The following is a 23,449-nucleotide window of genomic DNA, read 5'->3' as shown; positions in this document are numbered from 1 at the left end:
CGGGTGCATTTTGAGCTATATTTGTACTGCAAATGTGTTGTCTGTGTGTTGCTTCATGATGCCTTCACACGGGGGAAGGGACAGTGCCCCCCTGTGTAGGCATCATGAAGCAAGACACCGACAACACATTTAAAGTTGAAAATAAAACACTTTATTAACTTAAATGTCAGGATGGAGAAGGGCCTATCTTGGCCTATATTATGGTGGGATTTCCCTACCAGAATGAAACCAAGGAAAGTCTGAGTCAAAGAGTTCAACTTAAAAGTCTGTCTGTGTCCAAAACCTATACTTGCCCTCGCAACTAAATCTATACCATGTCTAGGGATGTCGGCAACCAAAAGAAACAGTGTTCAACATCAAGTTCTGAGCTTCTTCCAGCTTGCAGCTTTCTTTCACCTCCCTTCCCCAAGTATAAAACGTTTCCACAAATCGTCTCCAAATTACCTGTTTTAGGCTCAAGGTGATAGTCTTAAACAGTCCTCTGTGTTCCCTTACCCAAGTTCCAAGTAGCACAGTTCAAACACAAAAAAGGGGTCTTGAGGCTCCTCCCTGAAGACAACAAGTATATATCCTTGGGGTTCCCATCCCCAAGTTCCAAGCGGCATAGTTCAAACACAGAAGTATCTTGAGGCTCTGTCCTCAAGTCAACAAATGTAGTTCCTCAAGTCTCAGGGTTCCCTTCCCAAGACTTTAATTTCATCATCATAAGTACCCATGTCTTCTTATTACTCTGTCACACTTGCGTCCCTTTTTCCATAATCTATTTTCATGTGGGCATTTTGGCTGCTCTTTATTTCCTTTCTTCATATAATGGGGTTTAACTTCAGGGATTTGTTTAATTCAGCTTTCAGTCTATATTTTTAAGCTTATTCTCAATTCGCTATTCAATATACCTTTTGTTTGGCTCTATTTAATTCAATCTTCAGTGTACCTTTTGTTTAGCATAGTTTTCTTAAAATTCCATGCAATATGGAACTCACCATGCAGTGGTTTTGCTGAATTGTTAAGATGTTATTCAGTTCGGTGTTCAGTGGGCATTGGTTTGGCTTAGGGGCAATTTTCTTTCAGCCCGATGGTCAATAGTCATTTGTTTTTACTTCAAGTGAAATGCTCAGCACTCAGACTTTCGAAAACGTTCTTTCTGAGACACGCGACCACTCCGATACAAAGTATTCTTCACCAATGGAAATGTTCAGGCATTCGTGCACCGGGTTTCTCATCTGATAGAAACTCACTGGTTGTTTTGATAGTTTTCCCAGCAGCGCGTAACACGTAGACTTCTGCTGTCAGGGGTCCTACTCCTGTCCCTCAGACACTCCTGTGTCGGCTCCTTGAAACAGGGGGACGAGCACTTCTGATAGAAGGGAAAGGGACAGCCTCTCCACACGGCTCCCTTCTCTGCCTTCAGTCTGCTCTATGAAGCCCCAACTCCAATTCCACGCTTCCTCAGACCACCTCTCTGCAGTCCCCAGCGTCTCGGCGTGCTGCACACAGCGAACCGACCCCCAGCAGTTTCTTCCAGCAATTCGGCTCTCCTCAAACAAAGTTCACCGCTGTTTGCAGATGCCTCCCTCTTGCTCCTCCTTGTGTTGCTTTCTCCTCCCCATTCTACACACCTGCAACCCTTTAACAGGTTTCAGGTGTGCTTGCCTGATCATGATTAAGCGCACATGCCTGACCTTCGCAACACTTTGCAGGCATCTTCTTCGTCCCAGTACTAAAGTGATGAAATGGCATAGTGTTCATTACTCTCAGCTGCCTCTTCCTCTTCTCAGTACTGTGAAGTGTCACATGAGGGGAGCTGACTTACAATAACCCATAAAGGTTGGGGAAAGGTTGGGTTGGTCGTAAGCAGGGAAAGGGGGACACCATGTCTCGCCTGGGTACACCCCGCTCCCAATCCCCAAGGATTCTCCACCCAGGTGATCCTCCCTCGCTTCTCCGCCCCCAGGGTCGGGATCCAAGAGCGACAGCCTTTCCCTGGTCCTCTGAGAAGAGAATCCAGGGGGTTTAGGAGTGAGGATACCCTCGGATGTTTCTCCACCCCTTGCTTTCAGACATCCAGCAAATCTGTAGGAAATGATGGTAAGAAGCAAACTACATTCAAATAGAACAGAAAATTAAACCATGCAATACAAAAATAAAAGATGCCCAACCTGACCAAATATCAGCATTTTGGATACAATAAAGATACCCCACAGAGGGCAGGGCTATAATATTGTGCGGCTAATGTCAGGACTGACAAAGCCAGGAAGGCCGATGAATTCAAATGCTTGCAGGTTTTCAATACATTGACAGGAGGTTTGAAAAGATATTGTGCTTTCGCGTCACTATCTCAACTAACACTGTTGCAATGTTTTTCGGCATAGTGTACACCTTGAGACACAACCAGTTCTCGGGCCATGAGGTTCCATTGCCAATGCAGTCAAAGTGAGATCTCTCATGAGTTCCAACTCCATTGGCTCAAATACTGGCTTGGCCACCCATTCCTTTTTTCTTTTTGTAAAAGCCATGTTGTAGCGCAATAGGCCTGCATCACCGGCCTGCATCACCAGCAGTTCTAGCCTGGTGCCTACCAACGTTCATCCTTGTGCGCACTTACTGCTAACGTGTATGGACCTCCATACCGTCTATGCCGAAATGCAACCGTTTGGGCCTGTACTTGGGATACACGTTATGAAATACTTCAAAATTCCCAGTAAGTCTAAATTCAGTAATGTCCTTCAAATCTTTGGTCATGGTGGATACGTGACTGCCACTTTCCCAAAAGTATCTCAGCTGAACCTTCACAGCTTTTGGAACACCACTACAGATGATTGCTGATGACCATTTTCGTATTTCTTCATGCCCCTTTTTTCCCCCCCTGACACACTACTTTCCTTGGCTTTTGATTTTGATACAAACATTTGCCATGCATGGTTAATGTGTGACGAGCGCTCTGGCATGACCTTTGCAATGCTGTCTGTGCCTATTAATTCTATTTGCAATCCAATCGATTGCAGAAGTTCAATGGATTTTACAAGCCTGTGCTTCTCCATGGCAACAGAAGATGCACATTCCGGTCACATGTACTACCGCAGAGCATAGTATTCTTTAAGTACATGTCTTGGAAGTGATAAGTGCAGTACATGGTGGAAAATCTATGCCTATTGTACCTGTCTGTCGCCAGCTAGCCTAAGCTTTTTGCCTGCAAGAGCATTGTCAAGTGCTATCTGCCCGGGACTCAATGCATTAGCTATAATAGGGAACAGGCAATGTCGCTGCTCTTTGTAGAATGCTGATCTAGATGCTGCAAGGAACTTGAGAGATCTTACTAAATGGTGACCAACTAAACGAGAGAAAGCACTAAGTAAATATCCAGCTGGAACTTTGCCAAGAATCAGTTGAGCGGACCAAGAAAAACTTGAATATTTGGCACACAGCTCTGCTTGATTTGTGAGGTGGTTCCAACCATTTTGTGTGTGAAACATTCAAATGGTTTTCCCATGTTTAGCAGTATTGCATTTCATCAAATTTAAAATGTGAAGCAGGCACCAGCCAAAGACCAAAGACACTCTTCATCCAATGTGGTGTATTGTCAGGGTTTATAACACGGCACACGCCAGCTGGAGAACTCCTTCCCCTACAATGGATGTGGCGCACAATAAAAAGGCTTTTTATGTTTAATATCCTACAGATTCTTTTGAGTAGTAATCCAACCCGTCTCGCACACCCAACCTCCACAAGCACCCCATGTCACAATGGACGAGGAACCAGGCTGGTGTGTATCAATAAGATATTTAATAATGTATTATTTAATGAAAAAGGAAAATCAAACCATTTCACAGCCACCAATGTTGTGGCAACACTAATGCAATGATCTGTATAAAAAATGAGGTTAAGATATCCTATTAGAATTCACACCGTTCTTTAATGGCAAAACAGACAAAAAGAAAATGTTTTACCAATTGATAGCACCAACGGTTTAGCACTCCCGCTTGCAACACCCCCACCCCCAAACATCAGCTAAACTTGATTCCTTTGAATGGAAGGCAGTGGCAAGGGGTAGAAATAGAGAGAGAGAAAATTGGATTTGGGGTAAAGCCCACCACCCCAAGATGGGACGCCAGCAAAGAAAGTGAAAACCCGTTTTTGGAGCAAAATGGCAGAATGGGCTTTTTAATATTACTCACAACTGCTAGGGAACAGGATGAAAGGAAATTCGGATTGCTTACACTTGAGGAGATAGGGAAAGTTTATAGAACACTAATCAGCAAACCAGGGAAACATAGAGACATGAAGTGGGAAAAAAGCAGTTTTGGGAGAAAGCAAATTCAAAAGGGAAAATACAGTGACAAATGGAAATTCGTTACATTGGGTTTACTATGACAGGCAGCGCAGGGAAGGGGTTCAGCTTAGAATAGGGAAATCGGTTTTCAAGGACAAAGGCACATAACAGGAAGACTTCTAGGCAAAGGGAATTGCTCTCAATGGAACTACAGTTTGGGTTTTTAATAGGACAGATGCAAATGGGAATTTGTTTGGTAATGCACAAACTACACTGACAAATTAAGGAGACTAATTCTTTTGAGGCAATACTTTAATGACTATAATAATTAAAGAAAGACACTGGAGATGAGGGTTGATTTCTAATTTCAATACTCTTATACCGGGAATTTCAAATAGGGGAATTAATTGATTTACTTAAGAATATACTAAGGATCTATACAGACAACTGAAAGGTTTACCAAAGGGGATATGCTAACATACACAGGCTAAATACAGATTCTTCTATGGGAAGGTGACTGAATTATACTGGCAATTTGGGATTTTCAATGGGGGTTTCAGTGGGGTTTTCAATGGGGGAAAAATTGGGTGCAATGCTACAAAAAGAAGTGCTTATGCAATTTAGGACTGAGGTTATTTGTTACTTACAAAGTAATCCTTGGTTTAGGATTCTGGAAAGCCAGCAGGATCTCGGGAAACTCTGGACAGTTAGGCAAGGGGTCTGGTCACTGCACTCTGCCTTGGCTTGGGATTCTGGAAAGCCACAGCAAGCAAGTGGTCTGGCCACTGCACTCTGCCTGCCTTGGTTTGGGATTCAGCCGCCTTCTCTCTGTCCTCCTCCTGTCCCCCCGGATTTTTGTGTCTCTCTGTCCTAGTACAGTCCCTCCCTTATATAGCATAAATTACATCACTCACTTTACAATCTAGGGGGCGTACTCTTTAATTACCCTACCGCTCGGATGGGACAGTTTACCATTCCTCTCTGCACCCCCTAGCATGATTGGTTCAAGGGGAGAGAGCAGGACCATCTGTATGTTTGCATTGTTTACACTTCTTTGTTCTCCTTGCCACTTTTTGACAAAAACAAGTTGTCTCCTAACTTCATAATTCTACTAGCCCTGAGATATGAACTAGATATGTGGTTTTGGTTGGTCATAGGGAATTAGGTAAGCCAATTCGCCAACTCCGTACGATGTAGCATGGCCCGGTTGCACATACTTGTCCTTTTCACAAAATGTATAACAGTTATCTCTGCAAATGATCAAGCTTTTTCATAATTTCATTTTCCATCTTTCCACCAATTGTCGTATTTGTCCCATTTTTAGATCAGCCAGAACACTGTTCTAACTGGCCATTTCAGTCCCCAAAGTCCTAGGTAGATTCACTTTATCTCTTTAAAACCGCCTGGAAATTGCATGGAAAAATTATTTCTCATTCTAACTGCTGATAAAAATGCCTAAAATTAAATCAGTCTTTTAATGTCAAATTGGAGGATCTGTCCCCCTCTGTGGGAGGGGCGGCTCATCCCTCACAACCAACTGTTTTCCCCTGGGCTCAGCCGGTTACCATAGATTTGTGTGATCCCCTTTGAAGTTGTCAGTTTGTTCTTTGTAGTAGATGCAACAAGAACTTGCACCTTCCCGTCAAGCTTTAGCCACACTTTGCCTCCTTTGAAAACTCTGGGCTCCTGCCTTCAAGTCTGGCAGAGCAGGGAATTATGACGCCCTTGGTAGCATCACATTTTACTGGAGATTGGTTCACTGGAAGGTGCGACTTCCAGTGGGAAGAAGGGCTGTTAATTGTGAAGTTTCCTGCCTTAGCCCAAACTGGTTTTTCCGGTATTGTGTGCCTTTTCCCAGGTGACTGAAGTCTTGTGGGTGGAGCCATAATGTACGTTGCTTTAGTCAACCCCCGACAGCATATTTCCCTGAATCAGTGCTATCTTTTCACAGTGGCTTTTTAAAGTCATTTTTCTTTTTCACATGTGTGCAAGCCGTTTTTGCATCTAATGTTTGAAATCCTGTCTTGTAGGTCACAGGATTCTTTAATTTCTCCTTTTTGAGTGAGTTTGCATTTGGTGTTGGTCCATTGGAAATGAGGGGGTAGGCCCCCTTCCACGTGGGTTTTTGAGTTGACCTGAACAGAAGAAAAAGCTAAGCTGTTTTTCGTGTGCAATGTTAAAAGGTCTGCTGTTCAAGTGAAAGGGAAATCAAAAGCTGTTTTTTGATTGTAGTGTTGAAATTCTTGCCCCTCATTTGAATTAAAAGTAAAGTAAGGCCGTTTTGGGATGCAATTTATAACTTCTTTACATTCAGGTGACATAAAAGCAAAGCAGGGCCGTTTTTGGATGCAGTGTATAACTTCTTGTCATTCAGGTGAAATAAAAGCAAAGCAGGATGTTTTTGATGCTGTGTTCAAATGCTTGCCACTCATGTGACAGGGAAAGCAAAGCACAGCCGTTTTTGGTGGCAATGTTTAAAGGCTGCTTTTCAGGTGAAAGGGATTTCTGTTTAGGGCCTTTAAATGATTGCAAGGTGTTGGTGGCTTGGTCACTTTCTGTGGTGTTGTCGGGTTGTTTGTCCTTGGTATCAGTCAATTCACAGGATGGTATTAAACAAGGATCTATTAAGAGCATGAGATTTTATGGGCAAAACGCACCGATCCTTTAGATGGGGAGTGCATTGGGTTAGTGGATCCGCACGGAATTACGCTGCCACTTTTGTTGGGTCTGACAGTTCAAGGAGACACGGTGTGGTGTAGCAAAGATCCATCATTACTTTCCATTCCTCGTGGTAATATTCTGCTCATATTCATACAGATACTCTGCCTGATTCATGGAATTATTTGCGCTGAAAACGCAGATTTGCGTGCCTTTCTGCCCGAAAATCCCCATACTTTAAACGGGGATTTTCAGGCAGAAAGTTGCGCAAATCTGCGTTTTAGGCGCAAATAATTCTATGAATCAGGCAGATAATTTGAATTTGACTATTAGCAAACAAAATAAACAAATTAATACCCCTGTTGTAAAATTATACATGTGATCGTTGCAAGTTGTTGTTTGCACCATCACATGGTCATCCTGTTTTACAAAAAATCCTTTCACATGTCGGATAAAGACACTTATTTAATGCTCGGCTATATAGTTTCACAGTGGCATACACAGAGTACAGTTTAGACATTTTCACATTTCACAACATGAATGATCACTTTCAGTTTTTTATTTTATTTTTATTTGTATTTGGTTAATAAAACCTTAACAAAACAGTACACAATTAGCACTATAAATTGCATTTGCATAAAACATTACAAAGTTTACTATATTACAATCAAACATTACAAGATTTAAGATATTGCAGAAATTAAAATAAGGTTATTAAGTTTAAAATTAATCTTATTTCTTTTTTATATTCGCCATGACTTATGCATATAATACCAGATCTCTTTCAATGATCCTTAATAAATGACTTAGCGCAAGAGTTGGTGGATTGCAATTTCCATGCATCAACCTTTTCCAGAGGAATTCTGTACAATCTACAAAATGAGGGTTGACAAATTTCATCAAGAACTTGGTACGAGCTGATCTAAACTGCGGACATTCAAGTACCAGATGTTTAAGCGTTTCATAAGGCTCTTTACAATCAGGAAATCTGCAGTTCATGCGTTGCATACTCAATGTAGAATCAGCCCAGTGCTTACATCGTTCCTTTGTTCGAAACTAATTCAGTTTGAAACGCATAAAATACATTCTTGTAGACCTGCAGGAAAGATACAAATATACTGACAACAGGGCAGTCTCCTATGCGTGAATTTAGCATATTATGGATACGTGTGATACTGTTTTAGTTGATCGAGTGTAGCAATCCAGTCTTTCTCAAACATTGTTTTTTTTTTTTTTTAACAAAAGCAGGTGTATAACAAGGGTCATCATTGGACGCGGAAAGATTATCTAGTAAGACTTGCATATGTGTTTGATATTCATTGAAAGAGTGGACAGATTTAGATTCAAGTAAATCTTGCAAGTCTTTATATAAGCAATTACTCAGAGGATTTAACATTTGGGCATAATTACACAATGAGCGCCATACAGCCCTACATGAAAGAGAAATAAGCCCCAACTCATGCCGGATAACACAATTTGGGATTGATGGTGCTAAGTGCAGAGCGCCTTTGAGCAAGCACCACTGAAGGGAGTCGAAATAGAGACTTCTATCAAACAGACACATGTCTAGGATGTAAATTAGCACAGCCTGTACTTTCATTATTAAAAAATCATATAGTGGGATTAATAAAAAGCGACAGTATTTAGCAAAGATTAGCTTTAGTTGACTTGCCAAAGGACGAGCTTTCTGGGTCAGCCTTTCCTTCCACAATTTAACAGAGGAATTGCTGCTCAAATGAGAGCCTAGATAAGTTATCTCAGGCAGTTGCTGTATTGAGAGATTGCCTATCCTCCATTTAAACACCTTCAATTTCCTTCCAGCATCAAGTACAAGGATACTTGTTTTAGCTACATTGGGAGATAAATTCAAGGAATGGGCATATATATCAAATGCATGCAACTTCGCTTGCAACCCCGGCAGAGTAGAATTCATAATTATAAGATCATCGGCAAATGCAATCCAGTGCAGCCTGAGACTACCCATTCTCACCGGATACATTCCCATACCGTTCCATAGACTCGCCAGGTCACATAAGTACATTCAATTAAAGAGAGTCGCTGCAAGATTGCATCCTTGCTTCAGTCCAATGAATGTTCTAATGGACTCAGTTGTTGCTCCCTCTCTAGTATTTCTGACCTTATAGGCAGTATAAGTATATAGCCTCATGATCCAGCAAATCAAAACAGCTGGAATCCCCACCTTTGACATTTTGCTCCAAAGCAAATCCCTCACAACGGTATCAAAGGCAGATGACATATCGATACTAGCCATGTAGACGGGGTTAGCTCTCTTCTTTTTGGTATGACAAAATATGAGCCATCAGAGTAGCATTCAAGGTAGTCCCCATATCTCTCCTAAATCCGATCTGGAATTTGCAGAGCATGTTATTCTGCAATATGAATTTATCAAGCTCATGGAGGACTAAGATCGCAAATATTTTGGCAATAGTATTGATTAATGATATAGGTCGATAGTTTTGAGGATCGGTTTGATTTCCTTTTTTGTATATGGGTACGATTATGGATGTACCCCATTGTTCAGGAGTGTTCCCTATCTGTAAGATAATATCAAATTTGTCCTTAAGAATCACAGCCCATAAGAGTGGATCCGCTTTGGAAGCACATGGTGGGAATCCCATCAAGGCTGGGGGCTTTAGACTGAGAAAGTTTGTTTATAGCCCAAACAATATCAAGCTTGGTCCATAAAAAGCACTCCCAATTCAGAGTTGAATCGTGATGGAATTGAGTGTTTCTAAAGCACGAAGGAAGGCAACATTTCTCTGATATATATTTTACCCAAGCATGAGCAGGTATAATGTTCTCATTGTTTTCAGAAGGTGATAAATGTGGGTTGTGTATTACAGACCATATTTCTTTAGAGTCATGCTTACATATCTCTCTTATAAGCTCACAATTGATTTTAATTTGGTAATTCGCAAAAAATTCAATTTGTTCTTATATGATTGTAGGGTATGCTTTTTTTAAATGAGTACTGCTGGTAGTTGTTTGAAAATGATTTAAAAGCATGAAGTTCCTTGTTTTTGTTACATTTGAACAATTTTATTTCAGCGTCATATTGAAACGAGATTGACGTATGTTTCAATGGGGGTTTGACCCGAATAGATCTTATAGCATGTGATACGATGTTGCTTACAATATTTTCATTTAAGTAACAGCAGGAACTTTGGTGCATGATTGTGTCTGAAAAGGTGTCAAGTCCACTCTGCACCATGTCCGTTATTTTACGGCATAGAGCAGGACTCCATTTGAGCGAGATGTTAGGGTGGTCAATTTCCGTTAGTGGAAGCAAGTATTCACATTAAGACAAAAATGGGTCGTTTTCACATATCGTTGAATGGGAGCATGATCACCGAATATAATCGGGTGGATCATGACTGGTTCAACTAAATGAATCGGAGTATTAGATATTGCAAAGAAGTCAATCATTGAGACTGAATTTCCTCGGCTCCATGTGTAAGTTGGAGATAATTATGAACAATTTACAAAAGATATCTCCCAACTATCGAAATATAACACCCATTTTTTGCCTGTAATCTGCGCTTTATGATTTCCCACAAGTCATTCTCCAATAGTTTCCTTGTTGTTGACTAGACACATGGAATTAAAGTCACCACCAATAATGATTTTACGCATGGGGTTTTGGGCAAATACACTCTCAAAGCACAGATCTAAGTCATCAAACATATCATCCATGGATACCTTTAATGGGTTCCAATATAGTGTTAGTAAGATGATGGGCTCTTGTGTTTTCACATAAACATCCAATTCTACGGCAAGAATATCTGAAGATGCGTAAATAATTCTGCTATTGAATTTAATATGGTTGATTAACCGCTATTGCAAGTCCACCCATGGGGCGGCCCTCATATATAGTTATTTGCATAACTGCAATATATGTTAAAACCGTCTAGCAATAATCCCTGAGTGCTCATGGTTTCCTGCAAGAAAATGATATTTATATTTTGTATGTTAGAGAAGGCCATCCAATTATGGAGCGACAGATGGCCACATGAGTTCCATGAGATGATGCCAAGGCCAAATTTCTTGTCAAGTGAAAGTAAGCGTCCCCCAATAAGGCAGCTAGCCCCCTCCAAAAATGAGAGGCAATAAAGGACACACCCCAGGAGGGAATGAGACCAAAACCAAGTGCGGGTGAAGGTAAAAGGTTTTATCTAAATCAATACAGGGCATGCAAAGGACTCTGCAAACTCTGAGAGCACTCTGTCTGACAATAGCAAAGACAGTCAGTTATATTACAAAAACACGTCGTGCATGAGCTAAGCTATAGGGGCCACATAGTCTTTGGGATTGGATGGTGACGTCTGGCTACTATGTAGTATATGTGCTTGGTGCTCCATGATTGGTGGTAATCCACGTGGTGGCATCACGGAGTGCTTGGGTCAGCTGGGCTCATCGGGGTGGAGCTGCAGGGCACTGGCTGTCGACGAAGATTCACCACTTTGGTTCTAGACACTTGCCCTTGTGGCCATTCAAACACATTCATCACACTCCTCTATGTCAAGTTGTTATGTAAAACTTCTAACACTTCAATCTAGTACCTGGGTGGGGACACAGGAGAGCAGCATGCAATAAGAGACTTCCTCCACACATCATCGTAAAGTTGTCATTAACAAAGGGTCCAGTCTCCTGGGTCCAGGTGTCTTATCATGGGGCACTGGTCAAGCTTCCTTCATCATTTATCCTGTTAGATGCAGTAAATGATGGCTATGGGCGATGTTTGCACAAGGACGGAGACCTGTCTTTGTGGTCTGTTGAATTTGGGGTGAACTGGAATACCATTAGGTCAGAGGGGACACAAAGCTGGCACTTCAAAGGCGGCGGGATTTAGGACCGGGCCGCTAGTAATTCACTTCACTTCACTTGGCTTGACCATGGCTGTACACAGTGGTTGAATGGCGGCCTCTGACACGGGGGAGGTAAATACCTGAAGCGGGTCCAGCAGGAATGTGGGGCGGTGAAGCTGTGCTGTTCGAACACCAGCAAGCCCTGGCGGGCAGGAGGTGGAGATGGCCTTGTAACTTTGTGCGAGCCTCTACTCGCTGGGCTGCACAAATACTATTAGGGAGGACAAATGTTAGGGCTGGGGGCTTTTAGGTAAATTATAAATTTCTGCCGTTTCATAAGCTTACATTACTAGGTTCATAACAGTGAAGGTTTTTCATTGGCACATACTTTACATATTGTTAGCCGGCTTTATACTTGTAATCCAGGGGAAAGGTAAACCTATTACAAACGTGAGGTAGTGGCAAGTTGGGTTGTAGACTCGGGAGCGAGAATGCAATGTGTTTAATCTATCATTTTGATTGCAATAGGAAACTGGCTCGATGCCCTAGGTGGCTTACATGTAATACAACATATTACATCACATCATACGCAAGCATTTTATATATTGCTTTTCCATTAACCTTTTTACAATAGCAGCAAACATTAGTTGGTACAAAGCGGATCTTCGAGTGGTCGTTCACTGGGCCTCAGGATGGGAAGGTGTCACGAGGAGTGGGCGGAGATCACCTTGCAGTAATACGAATGGCTAGCATTGTACGTTTTAGCACTGTCCAACACAGATCCGTTCGCAGCATGCATGAGACTGGGAGGCTCAAGGGTTCAGCATACTTGGTTAACGCTTCATTTGGGATAACAGGGCTGGGGGTCATGAGCACCATACATCACAAGTGCGGGGGGATAGGCGCAGGGTCGGGGTATGCTTGATAGGGGCAACTTTTGTTCTTTCCCAGACCCCGACTGCTAGTCAGGTCACTTCCAGGGCAATGATGTACTGCGGAAGGTAAATGATACAGTATTTGTTCTGTTACTTGTTCGCGTCTATTTGCTTGTGAGAACGAGCCTTCAGCGGATCTGCGATGGGGGGATGAAGGGGGAAGTGCAGGACTCTCTGTGCACGGTCAAGTAGGGGCTGAGCTGCAGCGTTTGCACGTAGGCTGTTCTGCTGGGGCCTGGGTTCGTTGTGCTCAAAATGGAGTCTTGGTGTATTACAAAATGACGTCTATGTTATGCTATGCTGTGGGCCGTGCAGCCTCATGTGTCGATCCGCAGCCGCCCTGCCTCCCGGGCCCAGGTGCATGGAGGGCTGCCAATGAGTCATGAGCTGCACAGAGGTGGGCAATGTGGGGGGGGGTCCTAAAGACTGTCCTCCCCTACATTTCCCCCCTTTCGTTATTTAAGTAACGAATATTGTAACTCGCCCAACCTCTGGTGTTCCTTTTCATTAGCTATTGCTTCCACGCCGGTGTTCCCTTTATTGGCATCCATGCTCTGCACACCGCTCGAAGGCTTCCCCCCTTCCACCCTTCTAGCATACTCATTCGGGGTACAGGATATATATATATATATATATATATATATATATATATATATATATATATATATATATATATATATATATATATATATATATATATATATATATATATATATATATATTCCCATCCCCTTCTAGGTCCACCCATACTTCCTCATACCATTCCCGTTTGTCACAATACACAATGGAGGAGAGGTCGACACTCTCCCCCGAACCACAGAAGCCGAATGAAGTCGACCCTCCCACCGTGGTTGGCACAGGTACCTGATATATATATATATATAGACAGGACACCACGTGGCAGCCAGTGGGGGGAAGAGGGTTAGGGAGAGGTTGTGGACAGGGTGAGGGGTTTTAGGAACACCGGATAGAGGGTATAGGAAAACCTAGTTTGGATAGGACTGGGGGAAGTACAGGGAAAAAGCCTACACTTAGTAATACTTATAACATCATACTCTGCAATACTCTGATTACTTGATTTCATATGTGGTATTACTGCCTGTTACCTGATAATACCTTGAGAACATCTTAATACATGTATCTCACACACTGTATGTCATTGACATGAAACAACAAAGCATGATTAGCAGATGAAACATACGATGGGAATCCTCCCAAGATGAAGACATGACACATGGCCCCTTGGGCTGGTATTTGCAACACTTATAGCAACTAACAATTACAACAAGCACGACAATAATTAAACGTGTAGAACATAAAGATTTGTCGAATGCTTCCTTGCAACAGAACAGAAAAATGTGCACAGTCTCTCAACGCCGAGTACTTCTATGAGCATGCTCGTAATCACATGTGCATTTCATTAATGACCAATAAACCCTTTCCGCACTTATCTTGTGTCCGGGAAGCTCCTGAGCCTTCCCGGACGTTGAATGCTGTCGCCCGTAGCAGCCGTGAAGATCACTCCTCTCCCCGCTGCAAAGTGCTCACGCCCGCCGCCTCCGTGTTCCTGCCAATTTCATAGCGGGCGGCTCCTGACTTCTCCGAATGCTGCCCCGACCGACGCAGCTTCGACCTCCAAACAAAATAAGCCACACCTGCTGCGCGGCGTGGGCCGCTCATAAACCGTTAGCAATCATGATCAGCTGGCCCCACGCGCGCACGGCAGTAAACTACCCAGCCTCCCAAGTACTGCTGGGAATTGTAGTTTTGTTGGACTTTTCAGTGTTTTAGCCCTCTGAGCCCAGTGTACACATGCTTGCCCTTATTCCTGACATTACCTCCTCTCCGAGGGCCCTTCCCAGGACCTGGTTTACCCGGATGTTCTCGATGAAATTGTTTAACCAACCTTGGAGCATGTACTGATTCCGCCAGCTCCCAAGAACAGTCCTCCGGCCCATAACCTGTCCAGTTAATCAGGTACCATAACCGTTGATTCCTTATTTTTGCATCCAGAATACTTTTCACTTCATACTCCATCTGACCTTCTTTCATGATGGCTGGTGGTCTCTTAGCAGTCATCCCCGGAGCTGCTGGTTTAAGTAAAGAGACATGGAATACCGGATGGATAGGTACATTTTTTGGCAAACGTAATTTCATTGCAGTGGCTGACACACATTTAATTATCACGTAAGGCCCAATGAAACGAGGCAGAAATTTTCGCGAGCCTATCAAGGCTAAATTTCGTGTGGATAACCACACCTTATCTCCCACTGCATATTTAGGACCTGCTTGTCTATGTCTGTCAGCTTGACCTTTATATTGTCTTTTGGCTTGTTCCAAATTTGCCCGTGCCTTTTGCCTGATCTCCAGAAGCAACTGCTTTCGCTCTTGTAACGCGGGGATTTGTCCCACTTCTGGCAAATGTTCGGGTAGCATATTCTGCACTTGTCCATATAAACATTCATTTGGTGCCATTCCCAGGGAAGTGTGATAGGTATTATTGTAGGTGAATTCTGCCAACCATAACGCTTGTACCCAAGAATCTCTGCCATCTCCCAAGTACCCTCTTAAATATTGCTCTAGGGTCTGATTAACGCGCTCTGTTTGCCCATCAGTTTGAGGATGATAGCTGGTAGAGAGCGCACAGTTGATTCCCAGCATCTGACAAAAGGCACGCCAAAACCTGGAGGTGAATTGTGAACCTCTATCCGATATTATAGACTTTGGTAACCCATGCAATCTGACCACATGTTGCAAGAATAACTCTGCCAACTTTCCTGCTCCTGGTATTCCTGCACATGGAACAAAGTGAGCCTGCTTAGACATGAAGTCCACTACTACCCAAATGGTATCATAACCATTATCAGGAGGTAAATCCGTAATGAAATCCATCGAAATGGAAGTCCATAGCTGACTTGGGGTTGGTAAGGGCTGTAACAACCCTCTCTTCTTCCCATGCTCTGCCTTGTTACGTGCACAATTCTCACACAACCTTAAGTACTTCTCAGAGTCTTGTTTTACTGTGGGCCACCAGAAATATTTCCCTAGCATTTCTTGCATTTTTCTCAAACCTGCATGCCCTGCCAATGGAGAATTATGGCACCAGTATAATGCTTGCTTCTGTAATTCCTTGGTGGGCAAGTACAGTCTACCCTGATGATAGGGTAAGCCTTCTCGTAGGGTACGTGCGGGATGTGTTTTACACCATTCCTGCAGTTGTCTAACTGGTAAAGCCTTCTTGACCTGCTCAATGATTTTCTGTGTAATAGCCCCGACAATTCTTTCAGGTGAAATAACAGTTTTAATTTCCCCTACTGAATTATCCACATTTTGTTGTCTAGACAAAGCATCCGCTTTTCCATTCTTACTACCTGGTCTGAATGTAACCACAAAGTCAAATTCATTAAAATATTGAGACCAACGTAGTTGCCTAGGGCTTAGTGATTGTGCCGTTGTGAAGTATTGCAAGTTTTTGTGGTCTGTTACCACCACCACCTGATGTCTTGCACCCATCAAATAATGTCTCCATTCCACAAATGCTAATCGAATGGCCAATAATTCTTTATCCGTAATAGAATAGTTTTGTTCACACCCTGACAATTTCTTAGAAAAGAAAGCCACAGGATGCAAAATTCCCTCTTCATCCTTTTGTGATAGAATAGCTCCTACTGCCACATTACTAGCATCAGTTTCCACCTGAAAGGCTCTCTCTAGTTTAGGATGCCTTAACACAGGAGCGGTAGTAAACGCTGTTTTTAGTTGTTGAAATGCTTGCTCTGCCTCCACACTCCATGTAAATCTCACTGGCTTTTTTAGTAGTTGTGTAATTGGACTAACGATCTTGGAGAAATTGCCAATAAAACGTCTGTAGAAATTGGCAAACCCCAAGAAGGATTGTATATCTTTTATACATTGTGGAGAAGGCCAATTCACTACTGCTTGCACCTTCCTTGGGTCCATCACAATCCCGGTGTTTGTCAATATAAAACCCAGAAATTCCACCTGACTTACATGAAATGCGCATTTCTCTGATTTCACACATAATTGATATTCTTGTAACCTTTTCAACACTGCTGTTACATGTTTTACATGTTGTTCTGGGGAATCTGAATAAATCAATATATCATCAATGTACACAATTACAAAGAGATCAATAAACTCATGCAATACTTCTTGCATAAAAAACTGAAAAGCAGCAGGGGCATTACACAAACCAAACGGCATGACAAGATACTCAAATAATCCAAACTTTGTTCTGAATGCTGTCTTCCACTCATCTCCCTCCTTCACCCGTATCAAATGATAGGCTCCCCAATTTGGTATAAATCTTTGCATTCTTTACTTGGTCCAATAGAACCGAAATCATAGGTAAAGGGAATCGATTCTTGATGGTCCCCTTGTTTAATGCCCGATAGTCTATGCATGTGCGTAGCGTCCCTTCCTTTTTAGGGACAAAAAATAATGGAGAAGAAACTGGAGAAGTAGAGTGCCTAATAAATCCTTTAGACAACATTTCATCAAGATACTCTCGTAAGTGTTCATTTTCCTTCTCTGTAAGGGCATATATTCTACTACAAGGTAATTTCGCCCCTTCTTCTAGTTCAATAACACAATCATAGGTCCTATGAGGAGGCAACTGCTCCGCCACTCTTTTGTCAAACACTTTTGCAAATTCCATGTACTGTGAGGGAATTCCTTTTTCCACTGCTCCCACCACTTGGGGCCCTACTACCTTCTCAATTAACAATGCTGTGGGGCCTGTTTCAAGCAGCATGTGTTCTTGACATAGTTGTTCATCAAACCTTACTGTCCGTAGTACCCAATCAATTTGCGGGTTATGTAATCTTAACCATGGCATTCCCAGAATCAACCCAAATTGCGGGGCTGCTATAAGGTCAAAGGTAATTAGTTCTTGATGACCTCCTTCACAAATCATTTCCAATTCCTCAGTCTGTTGTCGTATGGGACCTGATATTAATGTTGAACCATCTACCGATTGGACTCCTTCTACCTGCTGCTTGTCAACTACAGGTAACCCTAACTGAGTAGCCAGGGATATGTCTACAAAGTTACCTGTGGCCCCTGAGTCCACCATCGCCCTAACCTCCTGTTTCGTCAAAGCAAAACATAATGTAACAAGAATGTAAAAATGGGAAGTTGTCCCACCCACCGTGTTTGCAATCCCCCCTGGGGAATCTTACTTCTAATGGGCCTGACACCTGTGTTCCCCTCAAGGCCGGCCCAATTCTTTTCCCGCCTCCTTTGAACTCTTTTCACCACTCTTCTGAGGAGTATTGGGACATGTTCGTATAAAATGCCCTGCTTGCCCACAATACAAACACAACTTATTGGACCTACGTTGTTCCTTTTCTGCCGCCGATAATGGCCCTCTGACACTTCCAATCTGCATTGGTTCTGCTTCACTTGCCCTTCCTCCTCTACTTCTGTCTAGTCGTACAAAAGGTGCTACTTCCGGTCTCTTTTTATCACCTTTCCTTTCATTCATGCGATGATCCAACCTCAGCGCTAAATCTATCATAGCAGTACATGTGCTCGGTTGAGGCTCCACTTGTGCAATGGCATCTTTTAATTCCTCCCGTAATCCTTGGTAAAACAATACTGTTTGTTTGGCTGTTGGCCAGTCTGTCTCTATGACTAGCCTGTTAAACTGAGTTAAATACGTTACTAGGTCCCGCACTCCTTGTTTTAATCCCAACAATTCCTTATCCTGAGCTAGAGATACCTCTAGGCGATCGAATAGCCGGCCAAATTCCGTCAAAAACCCATCCCAGTTCTATAATAGGGGATCATCCTTTTGTACCAAGGGCATTGCCCATGCTGCAGCATCCCCGGTTAAATAGGAAATGACAAAAGCCGTTCTAGCTTGAATAGTCTCGAAGGCCGTAGGTTTACACAGGAAATGTAATCTACACTGTGTAAGGAACATCATGTACTTTCTGGGATCCCCCGAAAAACGCTCGGGGGCTGCCAAGGGGACACTACTGGGAGGGTGGACAATTACCGTGGAATTCTGACTAGAAGAGGCAACTCCCATTGCACCTACCCCCTCCAAAGGAGTTCTCTGAGCAACCAAACTTTGAACTTGAGTCTTCAAATTATCAGCTTCTTGTCTTGTCTGAGCTAATTCTAACTGCATATCTTGTAGGGCCTTTAGCACATCGGCCAAAGGCGGAGGAGTCGCTTCCATTTGGCTTGGGTGGTTTGAGTATCCCAATATGGGGGTGGCTTATTATGTCACAATACACAATGGAGGAGAGGTCGACACTCTCCCCCGAACCACAGAAGCCGACTGAAGTCGACCCTCCCACCGTGGTTGGCACAGGTACCTGATATATATATATAGACAGGACACCACGTGGCAGCCAGTGGGGGGAAGAGGGTTAGGGAGAGGTTGTGGACAGGGTGAGGGGTTTTAGGAACACCGGTTAGAGGGTATAGGAAAACCTAGTTTGGATAGGACTGGGGGAAGTACAGGGAAAAAGCCTACACTTAGTAATACTTATAACATCATACTCTGCAATACTCTGATTACTTGATTTCATATGTGGTATTACTGCCTGTTACCTGATAACCCATACCTTGAGAACATCTTAATACATGTATCTCACACACTGGGGGGATAGGCGCAGGGTCGGGGTATGCTTGATAGGGGCAACTTTTGTTCTTTCCCAGACCCCGACTGCTAGTCAGGTCACTTCCAGGGCAATGATGTACTGCGGAAGGTAAATGATACAGTATTTGTTCTGTTACTTGTTCGCGTCTATTTGCTTGTGAGAACGAGCCTTCAGCGGATCTGCTGTGGGGGGGATGAAGGGGGAAGTGCAGGACTCTCTGTGCGCGGTCAAGTAGGGGCTGAGCTGCAGCGTTTGCACGTAGGCTGTTCTGCTGGGGCCTGGGTTCGTTGTGCTCAAAATGGAGTCTTGGTGTATTACAAAATGACGTCTATGTTATGCTATGCTGTGGGCCGTGCAGCCTCATGTGTCGATCCGCAGCCGCCCTGCCTCCCGGGCCCAGGTGCATGGAGGGCTGCCGATGAGTCATGAGCTGCACAGAGGTGGGCAATGTGGGGGGGGTCCTAAAGACCTGTCCTCCCCTACATTTCCCCCCTTTCGTTATTTAAGTAACAAATATTGTAACTCGCCCAACCTCTGGTGTTCCTTTTCATTGGCTATTGCTTCCACGCCGGTGTTCCCTTTATTGGCATCCATGCTCTGCACACCGCTCGAAGGCTTCCCCCCTTCCCCCCTTCCCCCCTTCTAGCATACTCATTCGGGGTACAGGATATATATATATATTCCCATCCCCTTCTAGGTCCACACATACTTCCTCATACCATTCCCGTTTGTCACAATACACAATGGAGGAGAGGTCGACACTCTCCCCCGAACCACAGAAGCCGAATGAAGTCGACCCTCCCACCGTGGTTGGCACAGGTACCTGATATATATATATAGACAGGACACCACGTGGCAGCCAGTGGGGGGAAGAGGGTTAGGGAGAGGTTGTGGACAGGGTGAGGGGTTTTAGGAACACCGGATAGAGGGTATAGGAAAACCTAGTTTGGATAGGACTGGGGGGAAGTACAGGGAAAAAGCCTACACTTAGTAATACTTATAACATCATACTCTGCAATACTCTTGATTACTTGATTTCATATGTGGTATTACTGCCTGTTACCTGATAACCCATACGTTGAGAACATCTTAATACATGTATCTCACACACTGTATGTCATTGACATGAAACAACAAAGCATGATTAGCAGATGAAACATACGATGGGAATCCTCCCAAGATGAAGACATGACACATGGCCCCTTGGGCTGGTATATGCAACACTTATAGCAACTAACAATTACAACAAGCACGACAATAATTAAACGTGTAGAACATAAAGATTTGTCGAATGCTTCCTTGCAACAGAACAGAAAAATGTGCACAGTCTCTCAACGCCGAGTACTTCTATGAGCATGCTCGTAATCACATGTGCATTTCATTAATGACCAATAAACCCTTTCCGCACTTATCTTGTGTCCGGGAAGCTCCTGAGCCTTCCCGGACGTTGAATGCTGTCGCCCGTAGCAGCCGTGAAGATCACTCCTCTCCCCGCTGCAAAGTGCTCACGCCCGCCGCCTCCGTGTTCCTGCCAATTTCATAGCGGGCGGCTCCTGACTTCTCCGAATGCTGCTCCGACCGACGCAGCTTCGACCTCCAAACAAAATAAGCCACACCTGCCGCGCGGCGTGGGCCGCTCATAAACCGTTAGCAGTCATGATCAGCTGGCCCCACGCGCGCACGGCAGTAAACTACCCAGCCTCCCAAGTACTGCTGGGAATTGTAGTTTTGTTGGACTTTTCAGTGTTTTAGCCCTCTGAGCCCAGTGTACACATGCTTGCCCTTATTCCTGACACCGTTCCAGCGGTACTTTTATGGTTGTGTGGTATAACCTGTCCACTATGTCCCCATCATAGTATAATGCCGCCAGTCTATATTTGGGTTCAGGATCCTCAGCTGTTTGTACTTGTGCCTCCTGCATAATTTGTGCTGTGCCTCTAGTGTTGCCCATTGTCACCATCATCATTGCGCCGTTAGGCACTGCGTTTGCGCAGCACCGAAGACCTAGCTGGCACACACAAAAAATCAGGAGAAGAAATACGATGATGGTATCAGCATTTTGATAGTCAATCCTAGCCAGGATGATACCCAGGAAAAAAATGTTATCGAACCAAGAGGTCGGGTCCACTCCACCTTCTTTCTTCATCCGCTCTCCCAAATTGTGCACTGCCGCGATGACATGTGACAGCGTGCCATTATCCGCGTCTTCAAAAGGCACGAATGTACAGCATGCGCTCCCGATTTTTTGGCAAACGCCTCCATCCATCGCCGTTAACAGGTCTAGGACATACCTGTTCTGCATTGTCATTAGCTTTAAGGCCCTTAGCCAGTTGGATCAACTCCCAGCACGTTATTTGCAGCCATTTTGCATTGGCTCGCGCCTGGATACTCGGGACGAGGGAGGCAAAGAATGTTTCAGCGGAGTTGAACAGCCGGTACTTGTCATGAATCTGTGCCAAAAGGTCTGAGGAGGCTTTGGATATGTAGTTGGACGATCTACGCTTTTGTGAGATCACACTTCGTGCATGGTCCGCGGACAGGGCATACTGTGGTGGTTCTTCTGTTGGTTGCAGATTTTCTGGGTGACGGACGTCTTGCCATCCTTTTCCTTCTTCAATGTGACTCTCCGGAATCACCATCAAGGCCGAATGCAGTGTCGCCAGAGAACATGTGCCCCTCCAGGATTGTGGGAGGTGCAAGTATGCCTGTTTACCGCAGACCCAGTAAGTGTCCATAAGCGCTGCTGTTCCTTTCTTCATGTCTGGGATAATGAGTGTTCGATTGCAGTTCTTATTTGTGCCCATGTTGTTTTTCCCTTCACCATGGAAGCATAGTTTGTAAGTTATTTCTTTTTGTAGTTTGAACGGTTTTTCTATGGCTGTCACCCATGTTAGCTTTGTGATATGCTCCGTCCAAACAGATGTGCAGGTTTTCTCGATCCATTGTAGTTTCTCTCCTGGCAATCCTCGTAGTGCTTCTGCTTTGCATGTTATTACTTCATCTTTCCACTTATTTTCTGAAAACAATGTTTCTTTAATCGCGAAAAAAAAGGTTCTTTCAAACATATCACTCCTTTGGCTCGCGAGTAGCAAGTTTTTTCGTTTTGCAGCATTTCAAAAGATGCTGTGTGTGCCTGGAAGGTGTTCTTAATTCTACATAGGGTGAGATGAAGGATACACTGGGCGTCTGCAAGAGACAGTTCTTGAGGCAGTAGTACCTTAGGCGTGCCTGGGGCATGGGGAATCAAGGAACATATGTAATAACTCTCATTAGTTGTCTGTTTTGCTGTGGAACTCATATCCGCATACTATTTATTTGACCGATGTGGATGTCTAGGGTCTTCTATTGTGTCTATCCCCAAGCCGGAATACTCGTCATACTTTTTCTTCCCCACCTCCCTTCTCCTCCTGCTTCTTTTAAGGTAGTTTTTCGCATTTCTCTGGCTGCTTGTAGTACCGTGCCCTCTTTATCCACCCCACCCTTTTTCCCATTCATAATATAGGGCCATAAACCTTTCAGCCATCTCTGCATTTTCTTCCTTCCTACTCGTGGGGGATTCGGCTTCTGTGGACGGGTTTACTGTTGGTGTGGGCGGGGTTAGAGTAGTATCATATAACCATGATATAACAGAAGGATTACGATCATTTAAACCATATACACTATATTCAGAGGCATTGTATTGGGAAGTTGGGCGTTGGGCGTGGGGCCAGGCTATTGCTGGTCTCGTTTGGGTGCTGTGCATGGTCTGGGTGCGTGTCATAACCCCATATAAGTTGAAAGCCATCCCATATTAAATAGGCACCTTCTTTGAACATCTTTGTTCTATTTCCCATGTTAGTTCCATTCCATCCCCCCTCATTCATATCGATAGATATGAATGTAATGACCCAATAGAAAATTAGTCCAAACATCATTGTAAAAAATATAATTGCGCACATAAACAGGCCACATTCATATGAATATCTACGCAAATCAAAATTCACGTTGCCATTTCTGTCTGCCCTAACATTGTTCGCTGCGGGCGGCCCGATCATTGCCATGGTTTCTCCTACACATTAAAACATAAAAGTGCATTAAGCATCCCCACATAGTAATTGTTACTTTCATTTGAGGCAGTGAGAGTGACGG

At 43.7% G+C, this 23,449-nt stretch overlaps 1 protein-coding gene across 2 annotated transcripts in view; it reads left to right on the top strand.

The window, feature by feature from the left end:
• Positions 1 to 23,449, top strand: part of LOC138489439 (zinc finger protein ZFP2-like) — a 147,847-nt gene that overhangs the window by 99,686 nt on the left and 24,712 nt on the right. The gene's annotated exons all lie outside the window — the stretch shown is intronic.

The sequence above is a fragment of the Ambystoma mexicanum genome, chromosome 9 (assembly GCF_040938575.1).
Source record: "Ambystoma mexicanum isolate Mex_15411 chromosome 9, UKY_AmexF1_1, whole genome shotgun sequence".
In the NCBI taxonomy this organism is placed as follows: domain Eukaryota; kingdom Metazoa; phylum Chordata; class Amphibia; order Caudata; family Ambystomatidae; genus Ambystoma; species Ambystoma mexicanum.
This window is presented reverse-complemented; position numbering and strand designations above follow the sequence as displayed.